This window comes from Rhinolophus ferrumequinum, chromosome 2 (assembly GCF_004115265.2).
Source record: "Rhinolophus ferrumequinum isolate MPI-CBG mRhiFer1 chromosome 2, mRhiFer1_v1.p, whole genome shotgun sequence".
In the NCBI taxonomy this organism is placed as follows: Eukaryota; Metazoa; Chordata; class Mammalia; order Chiroptera; family Rhinolophidae; genus Rhinolophus; species Rhinolophus ferrumequinum.
Window position 1 is genome coordinate 86225106 of NC_046285.1, and position 11203 is coordinate 86236308.

Below are 11203 nucleotides of genomic sequence, written 5' to 3' on the forward strand. Positions count from 1 at the left end.
TTAAAATAGCTGACAGGTGACTTTCGTACAATATGCAAAAAAGAAACAAACCTAAACTTTTTTATTGTTCTGTTGTGATTATGGCTATACATTTAGTAATCTTTAATAGTTATTAAAGGAACCTGTTGACAAATGCAAGTTTGACCGTCTCATTCAAATGTTTGTTGTTATGATACAAGTAGATGTTGGTTTAAACAGAAGCTGGATTATCAATACTGCATTTTCTGAATTCTGTTTCGATGTTTGTGTTAAGGTAAACATAGCGTGAACTCATGTGAAATCCTGGAGTTTTGCCATCAGTAGCTTTGTAGTTTGGGATACAAAGAAACCAAAGCTGAATATTTAAAAGAATGAATATATTGAAATTCTTGCTCTCACAAAAAAGACTTATCAAATATATACTTTTTCTCAGTGTCCTAATTTAAAAAAATTATCTATATATTTGCATCAAATATTTCTTTATGTGTAAAATATGTTTTACCTCCTCAAAATGCCTAAAAGTTAATAGCTATTTTTGTTTAACCTATACACAATGATTAAGTGCATTTAATATTGGTAATTTAATGAAAAGCATTTCTTGACCAATAGATGTATACGTTTTTGAAAAAATAAGAAGAATCATATAATATTCAATGCTATGTAAAGTTTTCTATGTAAAAATATTATGTATAATACTGTTAAAATATCCCATACTTTAATTGGGTGATAAATCAATAAATTTTTAAAAAGAAAAAAAAAAGCTGACATTTAGTCAAAATCCAGGCTAATGCAATTTGCATGGATTACTAACCATGTTAATAAACCTTGCTTGTTGTGGTAGACCAAGCTTTGGGCCAAAAGATAGGGGATGTGGGGTTTTGTCCAAGTTCCATCATTCATGAAGCTGGAATTTTTTAATAGACTGAAGCACCACAAGGCTCAGTACAAGTATCTCAAAACCTTTCTGTTTTTTAAAAGATTACATAGACTGTGTTCATATATTTAAGTGGTAATCTTTAAAATAATCTAAATCAAGAGTTTAGTCTAGAGTGGCAGAAAACATCAAGTACACATGTTAGACTCCTGTCTGCTGCAACCTGAGAGCATGAGAGAAACCTGTCTGTAAAACTGATCACCTAGAGCTTCGTTAGATATACAAGAACTGGGTATTTTCTGTCTAATATGTTAACCTAGAAAATAAATGAACAGTTGAAACACAATAAATCCACAATTCTCAAGCTCATCAACCAGGGATCCGTAAGTAGGGGAAATAATTTTTAGTGATAGACTTCAGTGGCATTAGGGGTCCAATATAAGTATGTATTAGAGCTCTAGAAAGTATCAGTATTAACACCAAAGCCTATCATAAATTTAACTATTAAAATTTTCGCTTTTATTTGTCTATATTTCAGTCTTCCCTGAATCTCATAGACATAACTTAGTAATACAACTTATTTTTCAAATAAGAACACTATGAAAAGTGAAGGAGACAATCTTAACACTAAATGCACATCAATGGGAACTGTCCTAGACAAACTAGGACTTACAGTCTTACCCTAATTATAGGTCTTCTATAAAATTTAATTTAAATGGTGTGCCTGCTTTTCCAAGTATACTATAAGGTTACTGAAAGAAGACACCGTGTGTGTGTGTGTGTGTGTGTGTGTGTGTGTGTGTGTGTGTGTGTGTAAGTGCATGGTAGAAAGTTCATAAACCTAATTGTCCGACCCCATGAGGGTGTGTATACATGGGGTCGGACAATTAGGTTCACTAACTCATCCTAGAAAAAGTGCTGCATACCTCATTGCTGAATATCACTATGGTCACCTTCAAAGTACTCCCTTTGGGAAGCTATGCACCGACACCAGTGCCTAGTCCACCCTTCAGAGCAATTTTGGAACTCTTTTTCTGGAATGGCCATCAGAGCTGTCGTCGTATTACTCTTGATGTCCTGAATATCATCGGAATGTCTTCCTTTCAATATTTCTTTTATCTTTGGTCAAAGAAAGATGTCATTGGGGACCAGATCAGGTGAGCAGGGAGGATGTTCCAATATAGTTATTTGCTTACTGCCTAAAAACTCCCTCACAGACAGTGATGTGTGAGCTGGTATAGTGTCGTGATGTGAGAGCTATGAATTGTTGGTGAAAAGTTCAGGTTGTCTTTTTCACGCAGCTTTTTCAGCATTTCCAAATAGTAAATTTGGTTAACTGTTTGTCCAGTTGGTGCAAATTCATAATGAATAATCCCTTTGATATCAAAAAATGTTAGCAACATAGTTGCAACAAGTTCACGAACATAATTGTCAGACTTCGTGTGTGTGTGTGTGTGTGTGTGTGTGTGTGTGTGTGTGTAATTTCCTTGCAACCTCTGCATAAACAAATAAACTCCATTATGTATTGTCTATAAGAAACCCATTTTAATTATAGAGACACAGATTCAAAACTGTAAAGGGATGGAGATATACCATGCTAACACTGATTAAAAAAATGTATTCACTGTGTTAATTTTAGACAAAGTAGATTTTGGAACAAGAAAACTTATCAGGGATAAAGGGAGACATTACATAATAATAAAAGAGTCAGTTTTCAAGAACACCATCATGATCCTGAACATGTATGGACCCAACAACAGAGCATTAAAATATGTGATGCAAAAATGATAGAATTGCAAGGTCAAATAGACAAGTCAACTATTATAATTAAAGACTTTATCATTTCTTTGTCAGTAATTGACAGGTCCAGCATACAGAATATCATCAAGGATATAGTTGAACTAAACAGCATTATCAATCAAATAGATCTCATTGATATTTATGAAAAACTTCATCCAGCAGCAGCAGAATATAGATTTTTCTGAAGCTCACATGGAACACTCACCAAGGCAGACCTCATTCTGAACCATTCAACACACCTTAACAAATTTAAAAGAATAGGAATTATTCAAAGTATGCTCCTAGACCACAATGGAATTAACCTAGAAATCCATAACAGATGAGAGCTGGAAAATCCCAAATATTTAGAGATTAAACAACACATTTATAAATAACACATGGGGCAAAGAAGAAGTCTCAAGTAAAATTAAAAATATTTTGAATTAAATGAAATGAAAATATAATATCAAAATTTATGAGATGTAGCAAAATCAGTATATACTTAGAGAAAAACTTATAACATTAAATCCATATATTATAAAAGAAGAGACATGTAAAATCAATTATATAAGCTTTCATCTTATATAATTAGGAAACTAGATAAAGAAGAGCAGCATAAGACTAAAACAAGCAGAAAAATTAGAGCAAAAATCAGCGTAATTAAAAGCAGTAAAACAACTGAAAAAATCAACAAAACCAAATGCTGGATCTTTGAAAAGATCAATAAAGTTAACATCTAGCCAGGCTAATCAAGTAAAAATAGAGAGAAGATACAAATTACTAATATCAGAAATAAAAGAGGGGTTGTCACTACTGATCTCATGGACATTAAAAGGATAATAAAGAAATACTACGGTGAACTCTATACCCACAAATTCAATGGCCTAGATAAAGTGGACCAATTCCTTGAAAGACATAATCCACCAAAACTTACACTGGGGAAATAGATAATTTGAGTAGGCTTATATCTATTTATAACACAGAATCAAATATTAATAAACTTCTGAAAAAGAAAACACCAAGATCAGAATGATTAATTTGTGAATTCTACCAAATATTTCATAAAGAAATGATACCAAATATTTTACAATCTCTTATAAAAAAACAAAAGTAGAAGAAACACTCCCAAACTCATACCAGGAGGCCGATATTACCCTCATACCAAATCAAGATAAAGACATCACAAGAAAAGAAAATTACAGACCTATATATGTTATAAATATAAATGCAAAAATTCTCAAACAAATATTACCAAATGAAATCCAACAATGTATACAAATAATTATAAATCATGACCAAGTGGAATCTATTCCAAGTATGTGAGGCTGGTTCAACATTCCAAAACCACATGATGTAACAATTGCACTTCTTGGTATTTCCCAACTGAGTTGAAATTTATGTCCAAAAACTGGAAGCAACCAAGATGTTGTTCAATAGGTGAATGGATGAACAAAGTGTGGCACCTCCATACAATTTATTCAGCAATAAAACTAATGAGCTATTAAGGCATGAAAAGATATAGATCAGTTTTAAGTGCATGTTCCTAAGTGAACACAGCTAGTTTGAAAAGGATACATACCATATGAAATCAACTATATGACATTCTGGAAAAGGCAAAACTAGGAGACATTAAGAATATCATAGATTGCCAAGAGTTTGGGGAGAGGGCATAGGGATTTTTCGGGCTGGTGAAACTATTTTCTATGAGACTGTAATGACATGACATCAAGCAATTGTCAAAACCCATGTACACGATGAGTAAACCTTAATGTAAACTATGGACTTTAGTTTATAGTAATGTGTGAATATTGGTTCATTAATTATAACAAATGTACCACATTAATACAAGATGTTAGTAATAGGAGAATTGTGTGTGTGACAGTACTGGGTGATATATTAGATTCTCTGTAGTACCTTCTCACTTTTTCTGTGAATTTAAAACTTGTGAAAAATAAAGTCTAGTAATAAAAAAATGATAGAGTAACCCATAGAAAGGTTAGAAAAGAAAAACAGAAGAATGAATAAAAACCAAATAGTGGCAGACTTAAACCATAATATATCAATAACTACCTTAAATGTAATGGTCTACATACACCAATTAACACACATTAACTGTATGCTATTTGCAAGGAGCTCAGTTCAAACTCATCAACATATGAGTAGCTTGTAATTCATCAACATTAGGTAGCTTACAACATAGGTAGTAAAAAATAGATAAATTGCTACTCATCAAAATTTAAAATATTTGCTCTGTGAAAGACTACATTAAGAGGATGAATAAGAAATTAAAGACTGGGAGAACATATTTGCAATCTACATATCCAATAAAGAATGTCAGTTGACCCTTGAACAGCATGGGTTTGAACTATGTGGGTCTACTTATATGTAGACTTTTTCCGATAAATATGTACAGTACTGTAAATATGTTTTGTCTCCCTTGTAATTTCCTTAATAACATTTTGTTTGCTCTAGCTGACTTTATTGTAAGAATATAGTATATAATACATATACCGTACAGAATACGTGTTAATCGACTGTTTATGATATCGGTAAGGCTTCTGGTCAACTATCAGTAGTTAAGTTTTGGGAAAGGCAAAAGTTGTACATAGATTTTCAACAGCATGGAGGTTGGCATCCCTAACCCCAGCCTTATTCAACGGTCAACTGTATTATCTAGAATATATAAAGGGATTCCAAGCTTTTCTGTTTGAATGGCAGCTTAAAGAACTCTGTGGACCAACTCCTCTGCAAAACAAGCTTATCTATTGACAATGATAATAATAATAATAAAACTTAAAGTCTCTAGAAATTGTCTTAAAGCATACAGCAAAAGAAGAAAAAAATATCCAAGTTAATTAACTAAAACTTGTTAAAAACAAGAAGGTGGCACTTGAGTTCATTCACTCCACCACCACTCCGACTCAGTTTGATACAAGTTCCACTGTGGGTGATGGTAGACAGGAAGATGGGCTCCCTCTCTGCTAATCCCAAACAAGAGAAATGTTACCTCCCCAGGAGGGGCCAATCACCAGCATTTCTCAGTCCCTTCAACTCAAAATTTTAGACTGTAAATTGCTAGTTAGTGAAACTAAGAGGTCAGGAGCTCCCTTATTCCACTCAGCCCCTACTCATAGGCCAGCCCAGGTAAAGCTAATCTAGAATACAGGGTCTCTAGTTTCCTTTGCCCAGACCACTTATAGGGCAGAAGTTCAATGCTGAGAGGCAGGCTGAGAAGACCATTGAAGTGACTGATGAGATTAATGGAGATTGATGTGAATTTGGGGTTTCTAGCACTCATAGCTGAGCTGCCTGCCAGAAATGAAAAGTAAATACTCTGTGGGTAAAGATATATCATCCAGACCTTGATATGGTCTCTTCAAACTTTACATACAATATCCTCCACTCAAGCAAACCAAATCAGACAAAGCAAATAAAAACAAAAACTAACATTAGAGAAGACATGCCTTTGAATTAAATGAGAAGGAAAATGCCATTAGAAAAAGATTACATTAGGAGATCCAGATCATAGAATTATCATACAAGGACTGTAAAGTAAGTGTGATAGATTCAAGAAATTAAATGGTAAAATAGAATATTTCAAATGGCAGTTAGAGATGTAAGAATGAAGAGCAAAATAAAAAGTAAACATACGGGAGAAAAAGCACTCTGAAATGTTGGCTTAAGTCTCTGAAAATATATTTCTCCATAAAAACTCTGAGAAGATTAGAAAAACTGATTAAAACTGACTCTTTTTGTTCAGACTCTGGAAATTAATCAAAGAATTATGACTGTGGGGACAGAGTCCCAGAGAGCAGTTTCCAGGCTCTTGGCCTCACTTGGAAAGGAGCTGGCTCGGTTATTAGATGGCCATCAGCTGTGATCAGATGGCCATCTGCTGTGGCTGGATAGCCATCAGCTGTTGCCGGTTACTCATTAGCCACTAATATAACCGCTGTGGCTACGCTAGGGGTTGGTTTGTTGGCAGAGAAGCAGACAGCGCGGATTGAGGATCGTGTGACTCCTGCTTCCTGTGTCTCCAACCCAGCCGCCAGCAAGAATATAGTTGCATGACTCCCCTATCTATGGCTCCATTGGTGTTCCTTTTTGGCCTCACCATACTCTGTGTCCACCCACTGAGAGCGGGAGCAGGACCGGAGTCCCTGCATGACAGTGACAATCTGCTTATTCATGAAAAATGACAATCTTGGTAAGAGTGAGCTCTGTGACATTTTAAATTGCCCTATTCCCATCTTTCTCCCAGCTCCATGGTAGTCTTGAAAACCAGCAGCTTAGTAACCACTGAAGGGGGTAGAACGGGTTTGGTACCCTCCAGAAAGCTCCGCACCCAGCTAAGGGTTACAACTTCACCTGTCTGCCAGTTCCCTGGAAAAGCTACTTCAAAGGTCTTATCTTTACTTGAACTAACTCAGAACTTCCTGGCTAGGAAAGATCCTACGCTGTGCAGAGCATTTGTGAAAAACAATTAACTGCAATTATTTCACATTTAGGTAACTGACTGACATAGTTATAGCATTTGGGGCAAACAAGAGGCTTGCCCCAAAACATAAAAGGATAATGTGGAGAATGAGGTTTTAAAAAGCTCTGACATATTCCTGGGGTCTAGAAGCCCACAGGCATGGGTAGGGCTGTGGCATGCTGGGCCAGAAAAGACCTAAGAAGTACTTAATTTCCTGCAGAAAGGAAACAGAGCAGAACAAGGTGGTCTTGCGAAACAGAAAAGAGATTAGAATACAGAGAGGTGAAATTGCTGTAATTTGTGCAGCACGATATTTGAGAGGAGGGGGCCATTTTTGGTCTATTCAGAGTTTAAAGATGTGGATTTAAAGATGTTCTTTCTTTGGTTCTTTCCCTTTCAGAGTCTTTTCTTACTTCTCTGGTATTTTCTTGGCGTTAGTTTTCTGGCTTCTTCACTGAGAAACACACTGTGATTTTTCACAAGTGCTCCCCACTACCACTGGGTGGCCTCAAAAACTGCAATTAACTTTAAGCTGAAAGTCATAGAAATAGGTGCTTACTTTATAGCTCTCCACCACCTACTCTTGAGGGTGTACCCCACTTCTAACCCTGTCATCTTCAGTGCACTCTCCAGTACCTTTCTGTATTAGTTAAAGTTTTACAGTTGCTTTCTGGGAGGTGGGTCCCCTGACAGGGTATTAGTGCCCCATTAATGAAAACCTGATTGGTTAAATTCCAGAGTTCTAATAAAGTTGACACTAATAAAGACCTGATATAAATTTAATTTGTAAACAAGTTACATCTCTTGTATACACCCTATTTACTGAGTCTAAAGGCACTGATGAGGCTGATGTTAATTTGAAACAATAGAATGTAAGACATATCGAATATGCCCAGCTCCCTAGTCAACATAAAATGCCTAGCTTGCCACCCAACAGACAAGAACAATACTGTATGCCCCCTCTCTCCAGAGTATACTGATCTTGCTGCAGACAGTTACATGAGGTTAGAGAATAGTACCTGTGAACAAAGGATCAGCTAGGAATAAACAGCCACAGGAAACAGAACATCAGGCCAAATAATCGGCCTCAGGTAATGCATCCCTTCCCAATCTGTTAGCTGTCCTGGCTTTTTTGCTTAATTGATTGCTTAGTTAGCTTGTTGAATGAAATAATGTATTTTGTAATAAGTATGTTTCTTGGTTATGTGTGTTTTTTTTGTTTGTTTGTTTGTTTTTAATTGACAGTCTCAGCCAAGTCTTTGCTGTAACCCAAGATAGAATCTAAATTCATAGTGTATACTCAGATTTAATAATGGCAGCTGGCTCAAATACAAGGGCTTTGCGACTCACGTGCTCTAGCTGCCCAGTAGTTAGTTCTGTTCTTTTTTTAACTTACAAAATTAGATATTATCATTAATGACTTATACAGACAAGTTTGTCATCTATTTATAGACACATTAATCATTTTATTTGTTCAATATTTCTAATGTTCCAACTGTCATCCTGTAATCAAATTTCTTTTTATTGAAGTACACCTGAAGTTCCTTTAGTTAAGGTGATAAATGTTCAAACGTTTTGATTTCTAAAATGCCTTTCCTTCACCCTTGTTCTAGTGATAGAATTTGGCTGGATACACAATTCTTGATTGATATGTATTTTCTCTCAATAGTGTTTCTCAATACTTTCCACTCTCTTCTGGCTTCCCTTGTTATTATTGAGAATTCTATCATCAATCCATCTATCATCAATCTATCATGCCTTTGTATGTAGTCTATCTTTCCTCTGATGTTTTTAAGATCTTCTTTGTTTGGTGTTTGCATTTTCACCACAATATTCCTATGAGTATGTTTCTTTGTATTTATCATATTTGGGATACATTGGCAGATACAATCCTCCACACAGAGGAACTCAGCTTCTTCCTTTTTGTGTCTCAATAATTCACTTTTCATAGTCTTAAACCAGCCAGCAGAATGGAAAAGACTATTGTGGAATCACAGTAGCTTCATAATATCTTTGGCCCAGAAAAACATACATTAATAACTTCCACTCACTTTTTATTGGGTAAGCATTAGTCATATATCTATGGCTACATTTTGATGCTAGTGGGGCAGCTGCTTCATAATCCATCTTTTCCTTTCCAGGCATGGAACACATTTATCCTCTCTCCAAGGTAAATAGCTCCAAGTTCTTCAGCTGTTACATCCAGATGAAGTCAAAGCTCTTTGCGTGATGCTAGTGTAGTAGGCTGAATAATGGCCACCCACAGATATCAGGTCCTAATCCCTGGAACCTACAAGTGTTATTTTATAAATAAAAAGATCTTTGGATATTAATTAAATTAGGAATCTTACCATTTGGAAATTATTCTGGATTACCTGAATGAGCTATAGATGCAATCACACATGTCCTTACAAGAGAGAGGCAGAAGGAAGAGGAGAAGACAGAAAAGGAGAAGGTCATGTGACGATGATGCAGAGATTGAAGTGACGTGGTAATAGCAAAGGAATACCAAAAATCACCTACAGCTGGGAGAGGCAAGGAATGGGTTCTCCTCTACAGCCTGCAGAGGGAACACAGCCTTGCTAAAACCTTGAAGTCAGTTCGGAGAAACCGATGTACTTCTGGCGTCCAGAAACGGGAGAGAGAAAACTTCTATTGTTTGAAGCCACTGAGTTGATGGTCATTTTTTTTACAGAAGCCACTGGAAATTAACATCCTCAGATCAAGACTCTTCATGGTCATTTGAGCATCTTTTCTGAGTGGGTCCTGAGGACAGCAAAAGAAGTTAAGTAGTCACCAGATCATTTTTATTTTTTGGAGGCGGGATAATGTTTAGCAGTGGATGCTACATTACCCTCTCTGATACTTTTGGTTTGGTGGCATAAAGGTTGATGGTAGTTCACCATGAGAAATGCACTGGGGAATGTGTAACATAGGTCTGCCTCTTCCATGTTCTTCAGAGTTGCCATGTTCCTCTTTTAACATACATGTAGCCCACAAAAGACTAAGTTTATCAGATTTTCAGCAATTACAGTCAATTACTGTTTGAATGTATCTCATCTATCACTTACCTGTTAGGTGTTGTGCTTAAGGAATGAAAGACTTGACCTCAGTGGTCTATGTAGTGGAAAAAGTTTTTGACCTTCCAGTATCCTTTCACCCTATTTCAGCTATCATCCTCATTCCCAATTTGTGCCATTTTGGTGAGACAGAAAATCACAGTGCTCTCTCTTCTAAGCAAGGAATGGGCATATGACTAAGCTAGAGAAACTGAGCTTACCCTCTGAGTACTTTGACTTTTGAGTAGAGAGACTTAGGACAGAAGAGCTCAGTACTTCTTGTAGTTATCCTTGACAGGATAATTGAGAATAGAACTCAATTCGACCTGGAACTCCAGAGAAACTGTTGTTCCAAGCCTTTCCTGAGCCTCTGTCTCTAGACTTCCTGCCAATTTCTTAAGCTGCCCAATGACATAAAATAAATTTTAGACTTGCTTAAGTTGGTCATCATAAGGTTCTGTTGCTTGTAACTAAATAACCTTAAATCTACAGGAAGTTACAAAAATAACTTCTGACATCTAGAGGGTATTCTGCACCTGGAGGAGAGAAAAGGAGGGTATCTTTTAATGGAAAGTGATGAAAGGAAATGCTAACCTACATATTTATTTGGCTAAGGGCAAAAGTGGTCCTTGATATCTCTAAATATTATCTCAGTTCCTTTGATCCACATGCTTTAAAATGTCCACATTACTGATAAGGAGTTGCCTTCCCTTCTGATGAGTTCAGTAGTGTTTTAAATTATGCAGTCTAACATGTATACAAATCTTCCTCTTCTTTTTTTTTTTAGTTATCTTCTTTGTTTTAAAAGTCCCTAGTTGATCTCATTACATTTGGCATTTTTACTGATCAATATCTGTATGGATATTTCCACTAAAAAATTCTTTTCAAACAGCAGAGATAAATTAGTTTGATAATATTTATTCTGTTAGATGCTATATTTATGTTGGCAGTAAGTGGATACTTTAAAAACAATTTTAAAAAAATCTGCATATAAGTGGATCCCTGCAATTCAAACCTGTATTGTTTAAGGGTCAA